The 19,596-nt window shown below is 35.6% G+C and overlaps 1 protein-coding gene across 3 annotated transcripts in view; it reads right to left on the minus strand.

Moving 5' to 3' along the window:
• Positions 1–16,370, minus strand: part of LOC122612456 — a 106,417-nt gene extending 90,047 nt beyond the window's left edge. For 2 of the 3 annotated variants that reach the window (XM_043786097.1, XM_043786096.1), the window contains exon 1: positions 16,242–16,356. The gene's annotated coding sequence lies outside the window, so the exon portion shown is untranslated. Of the gene's footprint in view, positions 1–16,241 lie in introns of all 3 variants that reach the window. The other variant, XM_043786098.1, reaches the window with a different exon arrangement.
• Between the last annotated feature and the right edge of the window lie 3,226 nt (positions 16,371–19,596).

The raw sequence follows: 19,596 nt of genomic DNA on the forward strand, positions 1-19,596 counted from the left end.
TGATATATTATCAGCAGCCCTATAAAATACTTTAATAGCTAATATATACATATGTAAGTACAAGACCAAACGGTGCGCCGATTAGTTAATGCCCGGAAAGATCTAAGAAAAGACCCCTTACAAGGACATGGGACTTTAGCCTAGTTTTCCTTCACCTAAAGCAAATTAAACTATGGTTTACTCTTTACCGCTTGAAAACAGGAGTAATGCGGACTAAATATTTTCCGTCAAAATTGGTTAACTAGATACAAAATATTTTGACATCTGGGGAATCGAAATGCGCTGTGTGCTGGTCTATGTACAGGTGTTGGAGGTGATCTAGGATAGCGGTGCCAGCGAACAGATAGAAGTGACAGAATATAGTCAATCATTAGGCATTATAATTGATCACACTTAGCCTAGAGCAGATGGTTGGGCTTTATTAAAAACTGGGCTATGGCTGCAGCACTTGGCGAATTCAACCCTCTATACATGAAATTGGATTTATATTATTGTCAAATTTTAGCACATAATTTGAAAATTTCGTTATTACCATAGAAGGGTGGGACACTTTGTCCTTGTTAGATGCGTTGTAAGTTAATATGCTTTTAAATGGAGGGGAAGGAAAAGAAATGGCAAAGCAAACAAAAGAGCGGAACATGAGCACTCAATTTATCATGCAAAGCTGCAGACGAAAACGTGGAGTGCTTAAATTACGGACAGTGTTAAAGCCCCATCAGGAACGAGCTGTTAAAAAATACACAGCTTTAAAATAACAGTAGTTTTCTCGGGTGACAACCGACAGTTTGAAGCTCCTAGCTGGTACCGTCAATGTCCGTTTACCAATATACATACATACATATAGTGACATATCCATAAGTCCCTAAGACTTAAGCACATGCCTACACAACACACATACAACATGTACACCCAAACACACCCTACACTACTCTGGATGTACTCAACAGATACCAGATAAGATAAGTTTGTCATATGATCCTCATGAGTGGAAAAACCCAAACTCCTGATAAGTCACCCACTGGTAGACTAAACATCCGTTGCCTAGTTTAAACATTCCTTGCTTAAGCCCTTGCACCATCGTCACGTTCCACGTTCAAAGTCGGACTCGCAATCCCGAAAAACAGAAGTATTAGATTGCAATAAACAAAATTATAAGAATCTAAGAGCACTTGTATCCAAGAGCAAATGCACTTTAATCCAAGAGAAATGCAAAGACAATTAAAGTCAGCAACTCAAAAGCTCTCTCTTCATTTGATAAGATCATTAAAGTCTAAAGTCCATATTAGAAAAGCTCGACACCGAGGCTTGAACGTCAATCAAATCAGAGTAATTATCAGAGTTCAGTTTGAGGCCTAATTAAAATCGGTCGGTGTTCTTCTCATAAATAATATTGTAATTATTCAGTGAAAATAAATTTATATTTTTTTTACTTATGAATATTGCGAGTATTTAATTGGCGCAGCCGGTAGGATCTGTTAAATAAAGAGTCCTTTTAGTACGGTACTGATCCATTGAAGGATACGCTATACAACTAACTATCCAGGATCGGCGAATTAAAAACAGTGATTCTAAAATTATTTTGAGATCCGCAAAAGAATCTACGTGAAAGTAGTATTTAAGAAAAATCCCGTGTGGTCAGTAACATCTGCAAAACAATTTAAAAAAAAAACCCGTGCGGTCGGAAACAAAATTAATTACAAATTTTTAATTCCGTAATTTAAAACCAAATTTAAAATAAACTCCGTGTATCAAAACCTATACAAATACACCATGGCAGTTCCACAACTGTCGGAAACCCACCTAAATCAATTACTGAATCAAATTAAAGAACTGAACTACTACGATGGCACACCTGGCAAACTGTCTGTGTTTGTTAACCAGGTCCAGCAGCTACTTAACCTATACCCTACCCAAGATGCCAGGCAGGCACATGTTATCTACGGAGCAGTAAAACGCTTACTAGTGGATGCAGCATTGGAGGTCGTGACCCAAGAAAGAGTAAATACATGGCTGGATACAAAGACGGCCCTGGCGATGGCATTCAAGGACCACAGGCCCTACATAACACTAATAAGACAACTGGAGGATACATCATACCCCGGAAGCATCTGTAAGTTCATCGAGAAGCTCGAATCACAATATTGGATTATGTTTGATAAGCTAGAATTAGAAAGCGACCCTGTCGATAAATCAAATTACACTGAAATGTTAAAAAGAACTGTTAAATCCGTAATAGATCAAAAATTGCCGGATAGAATTTATATGTCATTGGCACGCAAAGATATCGATACTATTTATAAATTAAAACAAGCTTCAATGGAGCTTGGCCTCTATGACGCCAGTCCAGAGAATCAGCGTTCTAATAGATCAGAAGGGAACAGACGCAGGAACAGGGGAAATCATAGTCAAAGCAATAATCAAAGATATTACAATAATAGAAATCACAATTACAGCAATTATTATCCTGGAATGAATCAGAATAATAATACGCAACCTCGAAATCCGAATCAATCTACGAATAATCAAAATCAGTATTCCACTCATCTAATACCGGTTAGTCAAAGGGGAAATTATAACACGTTTAGAAGGGAGTTAACACAAGCCCAACAAAACAATCCTTTTAACAATTCCCTTAATTTCCAAGCTTCAACCTCAAATAATACTAACGGTCAGCGGCCGATAAAAAGGCAACGCGAGAGTCAAAGTGGCCAAAGCAGAATGGATGTAAATTTTCATCAAACTGCCTCGGACACTCAAGTGACACAGGAGGACGTACCAGTCCCCATGTGCGAATAGGTTATCATAACAAAATTTACAAGGGAATGATCGACACAGGCTCATCAATCAATATCATAAGAGAAAATTTTGAAAATTTAGAAGAACAAAAAGAAGATTTAACAGTGTATACCATTAAAGGGGCAATAAAATTAAGGAAAAGCATAATAATGAAGCCCACTTCAGTATGTCCGTCTGTTCAGAAATTCTATATCCACAAATTTTCCGACAATTATGATTTCCTGTTAGGTCGAAAGTATCTAGAGGATACGAAAGCTAAGATCGATTATGATAACGAGACGGTAACTCTAGGTTCAAGAATTTTTAAGTTTTTGTATGGAGAAAAGAAGGGCGAGACCGCATCTAAATGCCTCGACCCACAGCAAAAGGATGATTCTGCTCCAGTGGAGGAAATCAATCCAAAAATGCAAAAGGTTAAGACCACACCTAAGTGCCTTAAACCAAAGCATCAACAACAGAAGAAGGAGACCGCATTACCAAAATGCCTCATTTCAAAAGTTGTTAGTGACACAGTGGACAATGATGTAACACATCTCGATCCCATGTCCGTTGACAACGATATAGTCAACTTCGCGATCAACAATGAGTTACGCGAATGTAACGAGTATAGACTCGAGCATCTAAATGTGGAGGAAATTGAATGTTTAAAGAAGCTTCTATACGAATTTAGAGACATTCAGTACAAGGAAGGCGAAAATTTGACCTTCACAAGTACAATTAAACATGTCATCCAGACTCAGCATGAGGATCCAGTATACCGTAAACCTTATAAGTACCCCCAAAGTGTTGACCAAGAAGTCAACAAACAAATCAAAGAAATGATAGAACAAGGGATCGTTCGCAAATCGAAGTCCCCTTATTGTTCTCCTATTTGGGTGGTCCCCAAGAAGGCAGACGCCTCTGAGAAACAAAATTTAGGTTGGTAGTTGATTACAGGAATCTCAACGAGATAACTGTTAATGACAAATTTCCCATTCCTCGAATGGATGAGATATTGGATAAATTGGGTAGATGCCAATATTTTACGACCATTGATCTAGTTAAGGGTTTTCACCAAATCCAGATGGATGAAAATTCAATTGCAAAAACTGCTTTTTCAACTAAGCATGGGCATTATGAGTATACACGTATGCCTTTTGGCCTAAAAAATGCTCCAGCTACTTTTCAGAGATGTATGAATAATCTTTTGGAAGATTTGATCTACAAAGATTGTTTAGTCTATTTGGACGATATTATTATTTACTCCACTTCATTGGAGGAACATATTTTATCTCTAAAGAAAGTCTTTGAGAAACTGAGAGACGCCAACTTGAAGTTGCAGCTAGACAAATGTGAATTCATGAAAAAAGAAACTGAATTCCTGGGACATATAGTCACAACAAATGGCATTAAACCAAACCCAAACAAAACTAATGCAATCACAAATTTTCCGTTACCTAAGACACCTAAACAGATAAAATCATTTTTGGGATTATGTGGATTCTATCGCAAGTTCATTCCTAACTTTGCCAAGATAGTCAAACCCATGACCCTCAAACTAAAGAAAGGTGCTGTAATAGATATCAAATGTAAAGACTACATCGAATCATTCGAAAGACTAAAGGTTTTGATAACTTCAGATCCGATATTAATCTACCCTGATTTTTCAAAGCCCTTTTCTCTAACAACTGACGCGAGTAATGTAGCTATTGGTGCAGTGCTATCACAGAACCATAAGCCCGTTTGTTATGCCAGCAGAACGCTGAACGAACACGAAATCAACTATGCTACTATTGAAAAAGAATTGTTAGCTATAGTTTGGGCGACAAAATATTTCAGGTCATATCTATTCGGCAGGCCATTTGAAATAATGAGTGATCACAAGCCATTGGTATGGCTTAATAATATCAAAGAGCCGAACATGAAATTACAAAGGTGGAAAATCAAACTTAATGAATTCGATTATAAAATAAAATATCTTCCAGGCAAAGAAAATTATGTCGCGGATGCTCTTTCCCGCACAAAGATAGAAGAAGTCATGGTTGGCGAAGTCGCAAACAGCGCAGACGCAACTATACATAGTGCTAATGAAGATAATTTAAATTATATATCCATAACGGAGAGACCAATCAATTTCTTCTCTAGACAAATAGAGATAGAAAAAGGCGACAGTGATACAACAAGAGTAAGCCACTTCTTTCAAAAACTAAAGATTAAAATAATCTATAAAGAAATGACACTTGAACTCGCCAAAACTCTCATTAAGGAATATGTGTGCACCAAGAAAAGCGCAATTTACTTCCCTAATGATAAGGATTTTCTGATCTTCCAGAGGGCATTTACTGAAATCATAAGCCCTAACAATTTCACAAAACTATTGAGATGTACCACGAAGCTAATTGATATATTAACTTATGCGGAATTTAAGGATTTAATCTTAAAGAAACATAAGGAAGTTTTACATCCAGGTATAGAAAAAACCATTAATTGGTTTAAAGAAAAATACTATTACCGGATAGTCAAAAGCTAATTCAAAATATTATCAATGAATGTGAAATCTGCAATCTGGCAAAAACAGAACATCGAGACACAAAATTGACATATGAAACAACACCAGAAATATTTAACACAAGGGAAAAATACGTGATAGATTTTTATCTCACGGGAAACCAGATCTTCCTATCTTGTATTGATATTTATTCAAAATTTGCCTCACTAGTTGAAGTAAAAAGTAGAGATTGGCTAGAAGCGAAAAGAGCCATTACTAAAATATTCAATGATATGGGAAAGCCTCAGGAAATTAAAGCGGACAAAGATTCAGCTTTTATGTGCATAGCTTTGCAAAACGATAAGATCCGAAGGCGTACAAATTTCTGTAACAACCAGCAAAAATGGTGTATCTGATATAGAAAGATTTCACAAGACCGTAAATGAAAAGCTGAGAATCATCGGTAGTGAAAAAATATTGAAGATAGGTATACGAGATTCGAAACAATCTTATACGTCTATAATCATAAAACTAAACATAATAGTACCAAACGATCTCCGGCAGACATTTTTCTATATGCAGGCAGTCCAGATTTAATATACAACAAAACAAAATCGATAAGATCGAATATCTCATAAGAATAGGCATGATTTTGAAGTTGATATAAAAATATAGACAGGCTCCACTCGTAAAGAGTAAAATCACAATCCATTTAAAAAGACAGGAAGATTGAACAAGTGGACAGTAACATTTTGAGGGAAACAAACCGCGGCAGGAAAATCGTTCATTATAAATCTAATTTAAGAAACAAAAAAAGATTAATAAGAGCAAATACGATAATTCCAGACCAAGCACACAACATATTTCTAATAATGCTTAGTTGCATGTTACCACTCATCACCATGGTCAAATGCAGCAATATCGAGGTAAACCCAATAAGTGCAAAGAATGGATATCTTATATTTCAAAACCGGAGCGATGGAAATTCCAACCAGCTACGATACCACTATTGAGTATAAACATGAGTATAAACATAACAAAGACAATGCTTATTTTCGAAAATCTAGTAACCGAAGCAAACGACTATCCCAATGTACCTCAGATACCATATTTAGTAGATAAACTAAAACGGGAAATAAATGGATTAAGAATTATTAGCCGAAACAAAAGAGGTCTTTTGAATGTAGTAGGGAAGGCATATAAATACTTATTTGGTACATTAGATGAAGACGACAGGGAATAAACATAATAGTACCAAACGATCTCCGGCAGACATTTTTCTATATGCAGGCAGTCCAGACTTTAATATACAACAAAACAAAAATCGATAAGATCGAATATCTCAATAAGAATAGGCATGATTTTGAAGTTGATATAAAATATAGACAGGCTCCACTCGTAAAGAGTAAAATCACCAATCCATTTAAAAAGACAGGAAGAATTGAACAAGTGGACAGTAAACATTTTGAGGAAACAAACCGCGGCAGGAAAATCGTTCATTATAAATCTAAATTTAAGAAACAAAAAAAGATTAATAAGAGCAAATACGATAAATTCAGACCAAATACACAACATATTTCTAATAATGCTTAGTTGCATGTTACCACTCATCACCATGGTTAAATGCAGCAATATCGAAGTAAACCCAATAAGTGCAAAGAATGGATATCTTATATTTCAAACCGGAGCGATGGAAATTCCAACAGCTACGAATACACTATTTGAGTATAAACATAACAAAGACAATGCTTATTTTCGAAAATCTAGTAACCGAAGCAAACGACTATCCAATGTACCTCAGATACCATATTTAGTAGATAAACTAAAACGGGAAATAAATGGATTAAGAATTATTAGCCGAAACAAAAGAGGTCTTTTGAATGTAGTAGGGAAGGCATATAAATACTTATTTGGTACATTAGATGAAGACGACAGGGAAGAGCTAGAGGAAAAAATTAATAACATGCCAAAGACTCCGTGAAAACCCATGACCTAAACATGGTTATCGATGTAATCAACAGCGGTATAGACATAATTAATAAGCTAAAGGTGGAGAAAGAACAGAACAACAAATTGCGATACTGATATTTAACCTACAGCAGTTTACAGAATACATAGAAGATATCGAGTTAGGTATGCAATTAACCCAGATTAGGAATCTTTAACCCAAAATTACTAAAACATGATTATTTGAAAACGTAAATTCGGAGAAAATGCTAAAGATAAAAACATCAACTTGGCTCAAGACAGACACGAACGAAATTTTGATTATATCCCACGTTCCTAGCGAGGTCACTAAAAGTTCCGATATTTCAAATAGTTCCGTACCCAGATGAACATAATTATATTCTAACCGAGCAAATATTTGATAAATTTCTATATATTCAATAACCAAGTATTTCATAAAGATACGGATAAATTAATATTCGACAAATGTATTGTTGGACTTATCAAACAAGAGCAAACTCAGTGCAAATACATTAAAACCCATAGAAATTTCCAAATAAATTATTATAGAGCCAAATATACTTTTAACATGGAATATTCCTGAAACAGTTGTCCATCAAGATTGTACAAACAACAAAATATTAATATCAGGAAACAACATCATTAAAATTAAAAATTGTACCATGCAATTAGATGAATTCCTAATTTCTAATAATCTAGCAGATTTTACACAAACGATTTATATCACCAACAATGTTACACGTTTAGAACCAATAGATCACTTACAAACAAGAGAAATGATAAAATTCCATGTAAAACATTACAGCTTTTTCCAAATTAAATGCATTACAACTTTTGTCATCATGATAATTAGTTTGACTTTGTATTTAGCATATAAGTTTAAAAATATACCTAAGAAAATTATTGTTAAATATTGTAAACAAAAAGAAGAACATCCGCACCTTGAAACTAATGTGAAGGAAATAATTCAACCAGAAAACAATATTACGATATACCCAAATTTAACGACCTGAGGACAGGCCAAATTCAATGATTGGGGGAGTGACATATCCATAAGTCCCTAAGACTTAAGCACATGCCTACACAGCACACATACAACATGTACACCCAAACACACCCTACACTACTCTGGATGTACTCAACAGATACCAGATAAGAATAAGTTTGTCATATGATCCTCATGAGTGGAAAAACCCAAACTCCTGATAAGTCACCCACTGGTAGACTAAACATCCGTTGCCTAGTTTAAACATTCCTTGCTTAAGCCCTTGCACCATCGTCACGTTCCCACGTTCAAAGCTCGGACTCGCAATCCCGAAAACAGAAGTATTAGATTGCAATAAACAAAATTATAAGAATCTAAGAGCACTTGTATCCAAGAGCAAATGCACTTGAATCCAAGAGAAATGCAAAGACAATTAAAGTCAGCAACTCAAAAGCTCTCTCTTCATTTGATCAGATCCCTAAAGTCTAAAGTCCATATTAGAAAAGCTCGACACCGAGGCTTGAACGTCAATCAAATCAGAGTAATTATCAGAGTTCAGTTTGAGGCCTAATTAAAATCGGTCGGTGTTCTTCTCATAAAATAATATTGTAATTATTCAGTGAAAATAAATTTATATTTTTTTTACTTATGAATATTGCGAGTATTTAATTATATGTATGTATATAGCACGAGTCCTAACCGATTCCAAAGTAATTAGAAAATTGGGAAAAGGGAACATAACCATTAGAACAAATTACCGCAACTTTACTTTGCAGAATGCTTTACACGCACCAGAAGTTAAAGAAAATTTCATATTCTTTATGGGGGGGGGGGGTCCTTTTTGAAATAACTATATTGTCTAACACGATGGGAAAATGGTTGTAAAAGCGTGAAAAAAAATATATTGCTTGAGCTCTAAAGCAAAAGGAATATATTTTGCAGTACCATGCAGACCAGTGAAAGGTGTTGGCATAAGAGAAATTATCTTTAAAATTACTCAAATTAAAGGAATGGTAAAATATTTGATGGTTTAAGGAATCTATGGTGTTCAGTTCTCAGTAGGGCTAGGCAAACTTCACCGCAAAGGGTTGAGTCTAAGAAGTTTGTTTGACATCTACGGAATTCCAAAGAGTATTTGTTGTGAAATAAACTGTTCTTAAACGGGACGAACTATTTAATGCATCAATGTGATTAGCATACGATTTTAAATTCTTAGTACCAGAAGCGTCATCGCGGGACTCAGTCAATGTTCTTATAATTTAGTTCCAGCGCGATGGATTTTTTATTATAAGAAGAGGAAGCGAAGAGATTCCCGTATGGTAGCAAAGAGAATTAAGACTTATTTAGTATTACCGATGGGAGATAATCCGCGTAGACTAGTAGAATAATAGACTGTCTATTTATTTGTAACAGGCCAGGTACCAGGTTTGTAGGTAACTATCACTACCTATCTAATCTATGATTTCTAGTCTGTTCAAAACAGAATGACGACAAATATATCATAGTAATTAATAAGATTCAACACCTAAGCAAGTAGATCAAATGCTACTAATGGCTATCCAATTAGTTTTAATTTTATACCATTTTCCAAATGAAAACGGCATTGATCTAGTAATGCGACTTTTGAATTCAAAGACCTGGGGAATCATGATTTTTCGGTTTATTATTTTAGAAATATTCAATACCCAATAATTCGATACATCTATCATTTTTTTTGTTATTTAATATTTCCAAAATATTAAATCAAAAAATCCATCAATGATGTATCGATGTATAAAATTTTGTAATATTTGTTAATATAATGTTTCATATGCTTAGGCTGTCTAAATTGTTACATATGTACATCACTACAAATACCAGCACCCCTCACCCTTTCATAAGATGCACGCGTTGCAATAAGACACCACATCCTTTGCAATTAAAACACACATCAATACATTTTTAGAATTATTGGAAAACAGTTTCAATAAATTATGAATACGTATTAAAAAAAATGTCCGACTTTTTGAATACTAGCCGAAAAAGGAAATTAATATATTTCATCCAAATTGGTTTACAATTTTCGAAGTGCTGCTGACCATGAAAATAAGATGTGCTTAGCGCTGAATTCGTGTGCAATTTGTACCTACATCGAATTCAGCGTTTAGCTAATCTGGTCCTATGTATGCCAATGTGTGTAGTGTATGTATATTATTTTCTCATGCAATACTCCCGCGCGAAATGCAGTTACTGTAAAAACTTGTTTAAATTATTTGTTTTAGGTGAAGGAGATATACATAAAAATATATATGTACTCTTTTATGTTGACGTTATAATAATTTCTACTAGTGATTCTGAAAGAATGTCTAAATTTAAAACATATCTTTTAAATAAGTTTCAAATGACTGATCTAAATGAAATACGATATTTTATTGGCATAAAAAATTGAAAGAGAGAGTGATCAAATTTGTCTCAGTCAATCTGCATATATTAAAAATGTTTTAAAGACATTCAATATGGAAGATTGTAATCCAGTTGGAACTCCTCTTCCAAGCAAAATAAATTATGAGACTTTGCAAGTGGAGGAGTCTTATGATGCACCATGTAGGAACTTGATTGGTTGTTTAATGTACATAATGTTATGTACACGACCGGATTTGAGTACATCGATGGGCATCTTAAGTCGATATACAAACTACAATAATAGAGAATTATGGCAAAGCCTTAAAAGAATTTTAAGATACCTAAAGGGAACTGTAAATTAAAAGATATCATATAAAAGGAATTTAAATGTAAATACAATTCTTATTGGGTATGTAGATTCTGATTGGGCCGGGGATGAGACTGATAGAAGAAGTACTACAGGGTATATATTTGAAATGTTTGAAAATTGTTCAATTTGCTGGAGTACAATGAAACAAAAATCAGTTGCTGCGGGATCTACCGAAGCTGAATATATGGCCTTATTCGAAGGAGTAAGGGAAGCATTATGGTTAAAATCATTAACAAATGAAATGAAATATCAAATACCACTTTATTCGAGAACAAATTGAAAACAAACTAATTTTCGTTGAGTATCTTTCCACAGATTCCCAATTGGCTGATGTTCTGACAAAGCCACTACCAACTGCCAGATTCACTGCACTACGAGACCAACTGGGGTTGGCTGAATGATGAAATTAATCAGAATGAGAAAAATGAATTTTTATATGAAGTTTGAATGTGTTATTTATTTTATAACCATAATCAAATCAAAACAATTGCTGGTCTAATCATTGCTTTGTTTATCTAACTGAATCTTGAATGATGAAAATAATCTGAAGGAGCAGAATTATTTTTTTTAGAAGTTTAAATCTATTATATATATGTATATATTCATAACCAAACCAAAACTATGGTTAGACTAACTATTACTATGTTTATTTAATTGAAACTTGTAAAATTTGAAAAGTGTAAATTATTTGATTGAACTGATTGGGTTTTACTGGGTTTCCCCAATTCTTTGCAGCAAATGCTGGTTCAATAAAAGTAGCCCCAGAGAAAAAAGAAAAGAATAAGAATACAGCCATTAGAAACGCACTCGTCTGAAAGTAATTTTTTTATTTTTTTCATTTAATTTTAAATCAGTTTGTATCAGTGTGATTTTTGAGGTGGCGTGTTGAAAATACAAAAGTCACACTTATGCAAATCTGTGTGTATGCGATAGTGATGGGAGATCTTGGAGAGAACGCGCTCTATTATTGCTCTCTTTGTTCTCTCTCGTTGTTGCCTCTTTAACTATTACTATGTTTATTTGATTGAAACTTGTAAAATTTGAAAAGTGTAAATTATTTGATTGAACTGATTGGGTTTTACTGGGTTTCCCCAATTCTTTGCAGCAAATGCTGGTTCAATAAAAGTAGCCCCAGAGAAAAAAGAAAAGAATAAGAATACAGCCATTAGAAACGCACTCGTCTGAAAGTAATTATACCCGTTACTCGTAGAGTAAAAGGGTATACTAGATTCGTTGAAAAGTATGTAACAGGCAGAAGGAAGCGTTTCCGACCATATAAAGTATATATATTCGTGATCAGGATCAGTAGCCGAGTCGATTTGGCCATGTCCGTCTGTCCGTCTGTCCGTCCGTCTGTCCATCCGTCTGTCCGTCCGTATGAACGTCGAGATCTCAGGAACTACAAAAGCTAGAAAGTTGAGATTAAGCATACAGACTCCAGGGACATAGACGCAGCGCAAGTTTGTCGATTCATGTTGCCACGCCCTCTCTAACTCCCACAAACCGCCCAAAGCTGCCACGCCCACACTTTTGAAAAATGTTTTGATATTTTTTCATTTTTGTATTAGTCTTGTAAATTTCTATCGATTTGCTAAAAAACTTTTTGCCACGCCCACTCTAACGCCCACAAAACCGCCAAAAACTGTATGTGCTGAAGACTCTCCTTCGCACTTCGAATAGCTGAGTAACGGGTATCAGATAGTCGGGGAACTCGACTATAGCGTTCTCTCTTGTTATACCCGTTACTTGTAGAGTAAAAGGGTATACTAGATTCGTTGAAAAGTACGTAACAGGCAGAAGGAAGCGTTTCCGACCATATAAAGTATATATATTCATGATCAGGATCAATAGCCGAGTCGATCTGGCCATGTCCGTCTGTCCGTCCGTCTGTCCGTCTGTCTGTCCGTCTGTCCGTCCGTATGAACGTCGAGATCTCAGGAACTACAAAAGGTAGAAAGATTAAGCATACTGACTCCTGAGACATAGACGCAGCGCAAGTTTGTCGATTCATGTTGCCACGCCCACTCTAACGCCCACAAACCGCCCAAAACTGCCACGCCTACACTTTTGAAAAATGTTTTGATATTTTTTCATTTTCTTATTAGTATTGTAAATTTCTATCGATCTGCAGAAAAACTTGTTGCCACGCCTACTCTAACGCCCACAAACCGCCCAAAACTGCCATGCCCACACTATTGAAAAATGTTTTGATATTTTTTCATTTTTGTATTAGTCTTATAAATTTCTATCGATTTGCCAAAAAACCTTTTTGCCACGCCCACTCTAACGCCCACAAACCGCCCAAAGCTGCTACGCCCACACTATTGAAAAATGTTTTGATATTTTTTCATTTTTGTATTAGTTTTATAAATTTTTATCGATTTGCCAAAAAACTTTTTGTTATGTTTGAAAAGTTTCCACTTATTTTAATAATTCGAAGAGTTTTTACTTGCAATCCCGTTTTTTATATCAGTGTAATTGGATTTTATGTTCATTTTAACACGTGCACGTACACGTGCTTTGAAAATCAGAGTGAACGAAGGGAAAATATCAAAAAAGTATCAATAAAAATATCGCAATATCGATATTTGGGCAAACAAAATATCTCGATATCATTTTTAGAAAAAATATCGATATATTGATAATTTGATATATTATCAGCAGCCCTATAAAATACTTTAATAGCTAATATATACATATGTAAGTACAAGACCAAACGGTGCGCTGATTAGTTAATGCCCGGAAAGATCTAAGAAAAGGCCCCTTACAAGGACATGGGACTTTAGCCTAGTTTTCCTTCACCTAAAGCAAATTAAACTATGGTTTACTCTTTACCGCTTAAAAACAGGAGTAATGCGGACTAAATATTTTCCGTCAAAATTGGTTAACTAGATACAAAATATTTTGACATCTGGGGAATCCAAATGCGCTGTGTGCTGGTCTATGTACAGGTGTTGGAGGTGATCTAGGATAGCGGTGCCAGCGAACAGATAGAAGTGACAGAATATAGAATATAGTCAATCATTAGGCATTATAATTGATCACACTTAGCCTAGAGCAGATGGTTAGGCTTTATTAAAAACTGGGCTATGGCTGCAGCACTTGGCGAATTCAACCCTCTATACATGAAATTGGATTTATATTATTGTCAAATTTTAGCACATAATTTGAAAATTTCGTTATTACCATAGAAGGGTGGGACACTTTGTCCTTGTTAGATGCGTTGTAAGTTAATATGCTTTTAAATGGAGGGGAAGGAAAAGAAATAGCAAAGCAAACAAAAGAGCGGAACATGAGCACTCAATTTATCATGCAAAGCTGCAGACGAAAACGTGGAGTGCTTAAATTACGGACAGTGTTAAAGCCCCATCAGGAACGAGCTGTTAAAAAATACACAGCTTTAAAATAACAGTAGTTTTCTCGGGTGACAACCGACAGTTTGAAGCTCCTAGCTGGTACCGTCAATGTCCGTTTACCAATATACATACATACATATGTATGTATATAGCACGAGTCCTAACCGATTCCAAAGTAATTAGAAAATTGGGAAAAGGTAACATAACCATTAGAACAAATTACCGCAACTTTACTTTGCAGAATGCTTTACACGCACCAGAAGTTAAAGAAAATTTCATATTCTTTATGGGGGGGGGGGTCCTTTTTGAAATAACTATATTGTCTAACACGATGGGAAAATGGTTGTAAAAGCGTGAAAAAAAATATATTGCTTGAGCTCAAAAGCAAAAGGAATATATTTTGCAGTACCATGCAGACCAGTGAAAGGTGTTGGCATAAGAGAAATGATCTTTAAAATTACTCAAATTAAAGGAATGGTAAAATATTTGATGGTTTAAGGAATCTATGGTGTTCAGTTCTCAGTAGGGCTAGGCAAACTTCACCGCAAAGGGTTGAGTCTAAGAAGTTTGTTTGACATCTACGGAATTCCAAAGAGTATTTGTTGTGAAATAAAGTGTTCTTAAACGGGACGAACTATTTAATGCATCAATGTGATTAGCATACGATTTTAAATTCTTAGTATCAGAAGCGTCATCGCGGGACTCAGTCAATGTTCTTATAATTTAGTTCCAGCGCGATGGATTTTTTATTATAAGAAGAGGAAGCGAAGAGATTCCCGTATGGTAGCAAAGAGAATTAAGACTTATTTAGTGTTACCGATGGGAGATAATCCGCGTAGACTAGTAGAATAGTAGACTGTCTATTTATTTGTAACAGGCCAGGTACCAGGTTTGTAGGTAACTATCACTACCTATCTAATCTATGATTTCTAGTCTGTTCAAAACAGAATGACGACAAATATATCATAGTAATTAATAAGATTCAACACCGAAGCAAGTAGATCAAATGCTACTAATGGCTATCCAATTAGTTTCAATTTTATACCATTTTCCAAATGAAAACGGCGTTGATCTAGTAATGCGACTTTTGAATTCAAAGACCAGGGGAATCATGATTTTTCGGTTTATTATTTTAGAAATATTCAATACCCAATAATTCGATACATCTATCATTTTTTTTTGTTATTTAATATTTCCAAAATATTAAATCAAAAAATCCATCAATGATGTATCGATGTATAAAATTTTGTAATATTTGTTAATATAATGTTTCATATGCTTAGGCTGTCTAAATTGTTACATATGTACATCACTACAAATACCAGCACCCCTCACCCTTTCATAAGATGCACGCGTTGCAATAAGACACCACATCCTTTGCAATTAAAACACACATCAATACATTATTGGAATTATTGGAAAACAGTTTCAATAAATTATGAATACGTGTTAAAAAAAATGTCCGACTTTTTGAATACTAGCCGAAAAAGGAAATTAATATATTTCATCCAAATTGGTTTACAATTTTCGAAGTGCTGCTGACCATGAAAATAAGATGTGCTTAGCGCTGAATTCGTGTGCAATTTGTACGTACATCGAATTCAGCGTTTAGCTAATCTGGTCCTATGTATGCCAATGTGTGTAGTGTATGTATATTATTTTCTCATGCAATACTCCCGCGCGAAATGCAGTTACTGTAAAAACTTTTTTAAATTATTTGCATAGAGGCTTAACCATTTATTATACATCTTAGAAAAGGGCAATATATTCATAAGAGCTATCTGAAAATCATTAAAGATAATTTTTAATTCATTTTGGTACTATAATCATTGGCTTCAAACTAGCTATTTAGTCATTAAATTACTCTTTTAATCATAGCAAAATGTCGATCTTGTTTGATCTTTTGTTTGAACTTACCTGTATGTATATGTACTAAATATATAATTTATGACAATAAAACTAAAAAAAATACTTTTAAGACAACACGGCACATGCGAAGCTTAGACTTTGTTGTCCCTTAAACAACTGAGGAAGCTGCATACGTGGGTAGAAAAAAAAAAGACTTGTGTGGAGGCTGGAAGGCAGCGAGAATAGGCACTGGAAGTTGCCTGAATAGTCTAGGGTTAATGAAACTGTTATTTTGTTTTATACATTAATTTTTTTGTTTGAGTTTATCAAGTGCGTAGTATCTTAAACATGCACTCCGGCCAACAAAAAATCTAAATTTAACATTTTCATCCTTTTATAAAAAAAAGGTTCACTTGTCAGACAGACTTGCTATATAGACAAACGTGTTGAGCATTGTTTGCGTTAATCTAAGCAGTGTTTAAAATCAGGGAAAAATGACAAATTTTTAAAGAAAACTACATTTGCAAGACACTATTTTCATGTATCTCGTTACTCGTTCTCGTTATTATACCCCTTACTCGTAGAGTAAAGGAGATTCGTTCAAAAGTATGTAACAGGCAGAAGTAAGCGTTTCCGACCACATTAAGTATATATATTCTTGATCAGCATCAATAACCGAGTCGATCTGGTCATGTCCGTCTGTCTGTTGGTATGAACACCAAAATCTCAGAAACTATAAAAGCTAGAATGTTGAGATTAAGCATGCAGACTCTAGAGATATAGGTCCATGTTGCCACGCCTACTCTAACGCCCAAAATTGCCACGCCAACGCTTTTGAAATATGTTTTAATTTTTTTTATAATTTTTGTAATGTTTTGTAAATTTCTATCGATTTACAACATTTTTTTCCCACTCTAACGCCCACAAACCGCCCAATGCTGCCACGCCACGCTCACACTTTTGTTAAATTTTTTTTTATATTTTTTTAAATTTTTGTTAATTTGGTACATTTCTCTCGATTTTCCAAAAATATTTTTGCCACGTCCAGTCTAACGCCCGCAAACCGCCAAAAACTGTCAGCTAGTACAAATGCGAATAAAAAATTTCAATCTTATTCGCACTTCTACTAGCTGAGTAACGAAGTGTATCAAATAGTTGGGGAACTCGAATATGGCGTTCTCTCTTGTTTTTGAGAATACAAATTTGGAAATCTGGATTTAATTTTATTTCTTTCGTCTAATCCAATGGTGTAACACAAAATATATTTATCGCAATTCTTAAATGGATCTAGCAAGCAATTTTGGAAACACATAGTTTGTTTTGCTTAAATATTTATAATTAAATAGTTGTTTAAAATTCCCTTTAAAGCCCATATTTGCGTGTAATTAACGCTCATAAAGTTTTATATTATTACTACATAAGCCCAACTTTCCTGAATATTTGTTCCAAATTTTCAGACCTGTTCCTGTTCCTGTTTCTTTTCTAAATAAAGTTTTCCTCTGTTAACTCACGAAACAATCTCAAGGAAAATTTTCGCCAAGCGAAAGAACATTTAACCCATTTTAAATTTTACCGAACAACTGGTAATCAAACAACTACTTCAGAGAATACTAATCTTCGAAAGCTATTCTGAACGAAAGCGATTTTGAATTTAAAGTAGCTGCAAATAAGTATTTGTGATTTCTTGTTTACATTTTTACCAAATAAGGCTCTAAAATACTTTAGACAAGGGCGCAATCCTTTTTATTGACAATTTTAAAGATGTATTCCAGAAAATATGTATTTCACATACACGGAAGATTGACCCATAATATCAAATTCACTTCCGAAAGATATGAAACAAGCCTGTATTCACCAATCGATGCTTATATATGTATATTTCGTTACGTGCATAATAGTGCCAATGTCCTGAAAATGGACTTGGTCCAAAGGATAGGCATCCGATGTTAAGGGAACGAGCGTAAGCTCATCGTATTCGTTTCCGTAAAAAGTTATTTATGAACATGGTTTATCTTGGTAGTGTTCATAATTCTTGTGCAATCAAAAAAAATATATTCCAGTATAAAAAACTACAGGACAATAATATGTGTTTGGAAACGAGACACCCTGTATGTGCGCGAACAAGACAGCAGATAAAGGGCTGCTGTTTACATTATGCTTTATCCGCCGCTTCAGCGGGGCTTATCAGCGAAATCAATGCAAGCATCCCAACGCTCCGCGAGCTTGTCCAGTACTTTTCCATAATTTCTAACTCCTAACTGTAACTTGTTTACATCTTAGGCTAGCATACTCGTCTGGCGATCCATTTGTTCTGCGAATAGGCGTGCGTCGAACGCACGCACGATTTTCTATTCTCGGTCTCGCCGCCAAAAGCGCTGGCGTTACCCGAGGACGCGCACATATCAAGCTTCGCTCTCGTCACTCGTTAACTAACACCGGCTTAGGTTGAAGAGTCTTCTGAAACTTGCTTCTATTTGCCGCACCACGCTGTCATTAAACTGAACAGCCTGACTACCAAGTGTCGCTTTTAATGGATCTGTAAGGACCAGCTCTGGAGTATAGCTCAATGACAGACTTCATATTGGTCCACCGATTCAACGCGATCTTCTTGGCGTTTGTCTACGTTTCCGGCAGCACCAATATGTAGAGAAGATGCTTCGCAAAATTCAAAATTTGTCCTTTATATCAATTTATATCAATCTAGAGGAATTCGATGCGACCATTTCTCCGGCGATAAGAGAATTCTTGGTGCAATTATCAAGAATTTATGATCCGCGGGACTGGTAGCTCCGGTCACAGTTCTGCTCAAGCTCATCTTCCAAGAAAGCTGGACAAGTGTCCTGCAATGAGACGACCCGATTTCTAAAACTCTACGCACGCGCTTAAGAGCCTTGGTAGAGGATTTGCCAGCACTCACGCAATGACAAGTCCCACGGTATATTGCGTCACCATTACGAGACGTTCAGCTGCATTTGCCGACGCATCCACACACGCCTTTGGGGCGGTGGTCTACGCTTGAGTTGCAGTTGGATGCAATTTTCGAGTTACCCTTGTTGCCGCCAAAACTTGGGTGGCCCCGATCAAACCCGTAGCGATTCCACGTCAAGAGCTAAATGCTGCCTTACTTCTCTCTCGATTGCTTACTCTTGTCAAAACGGCACTAACAATTCCTCTTTCCAGCACGAGCCTCTGGACAGATTCAGAAATTGTGCTACATTGGCCTTCAGCTCCCCACGTCGTTGGAACACCTACGTTTGCAACCGAACGGCTGAGATCCCGAACGACTTTCCCCGCAACTGCTGGAACCATGTTCGCGCGGAAGACAATCCGGCTGATTGTGCTTCTCGAGGACTTCATCCGTCAAAGCATCTGGAGCATCGACTGTGGTGGAAAGGTCCGTCTTGGCTGGCCTCACCGACCTCTG

Source organism: Drosophila teissieri, chromosome 2R, assembly GCF_016746235.2.
Source record: "Drosophila teissieri strain GT53w chromosome 2R, Prin_Dtei_1.1, whole genome shotgun sequence".
NCBI classification, from domain to species: Eukaryota; Metazoa; Arthropoda; class Insecta; order Diptera; family Drosophilidae; genus Drosophila; species Drosophila teissieri.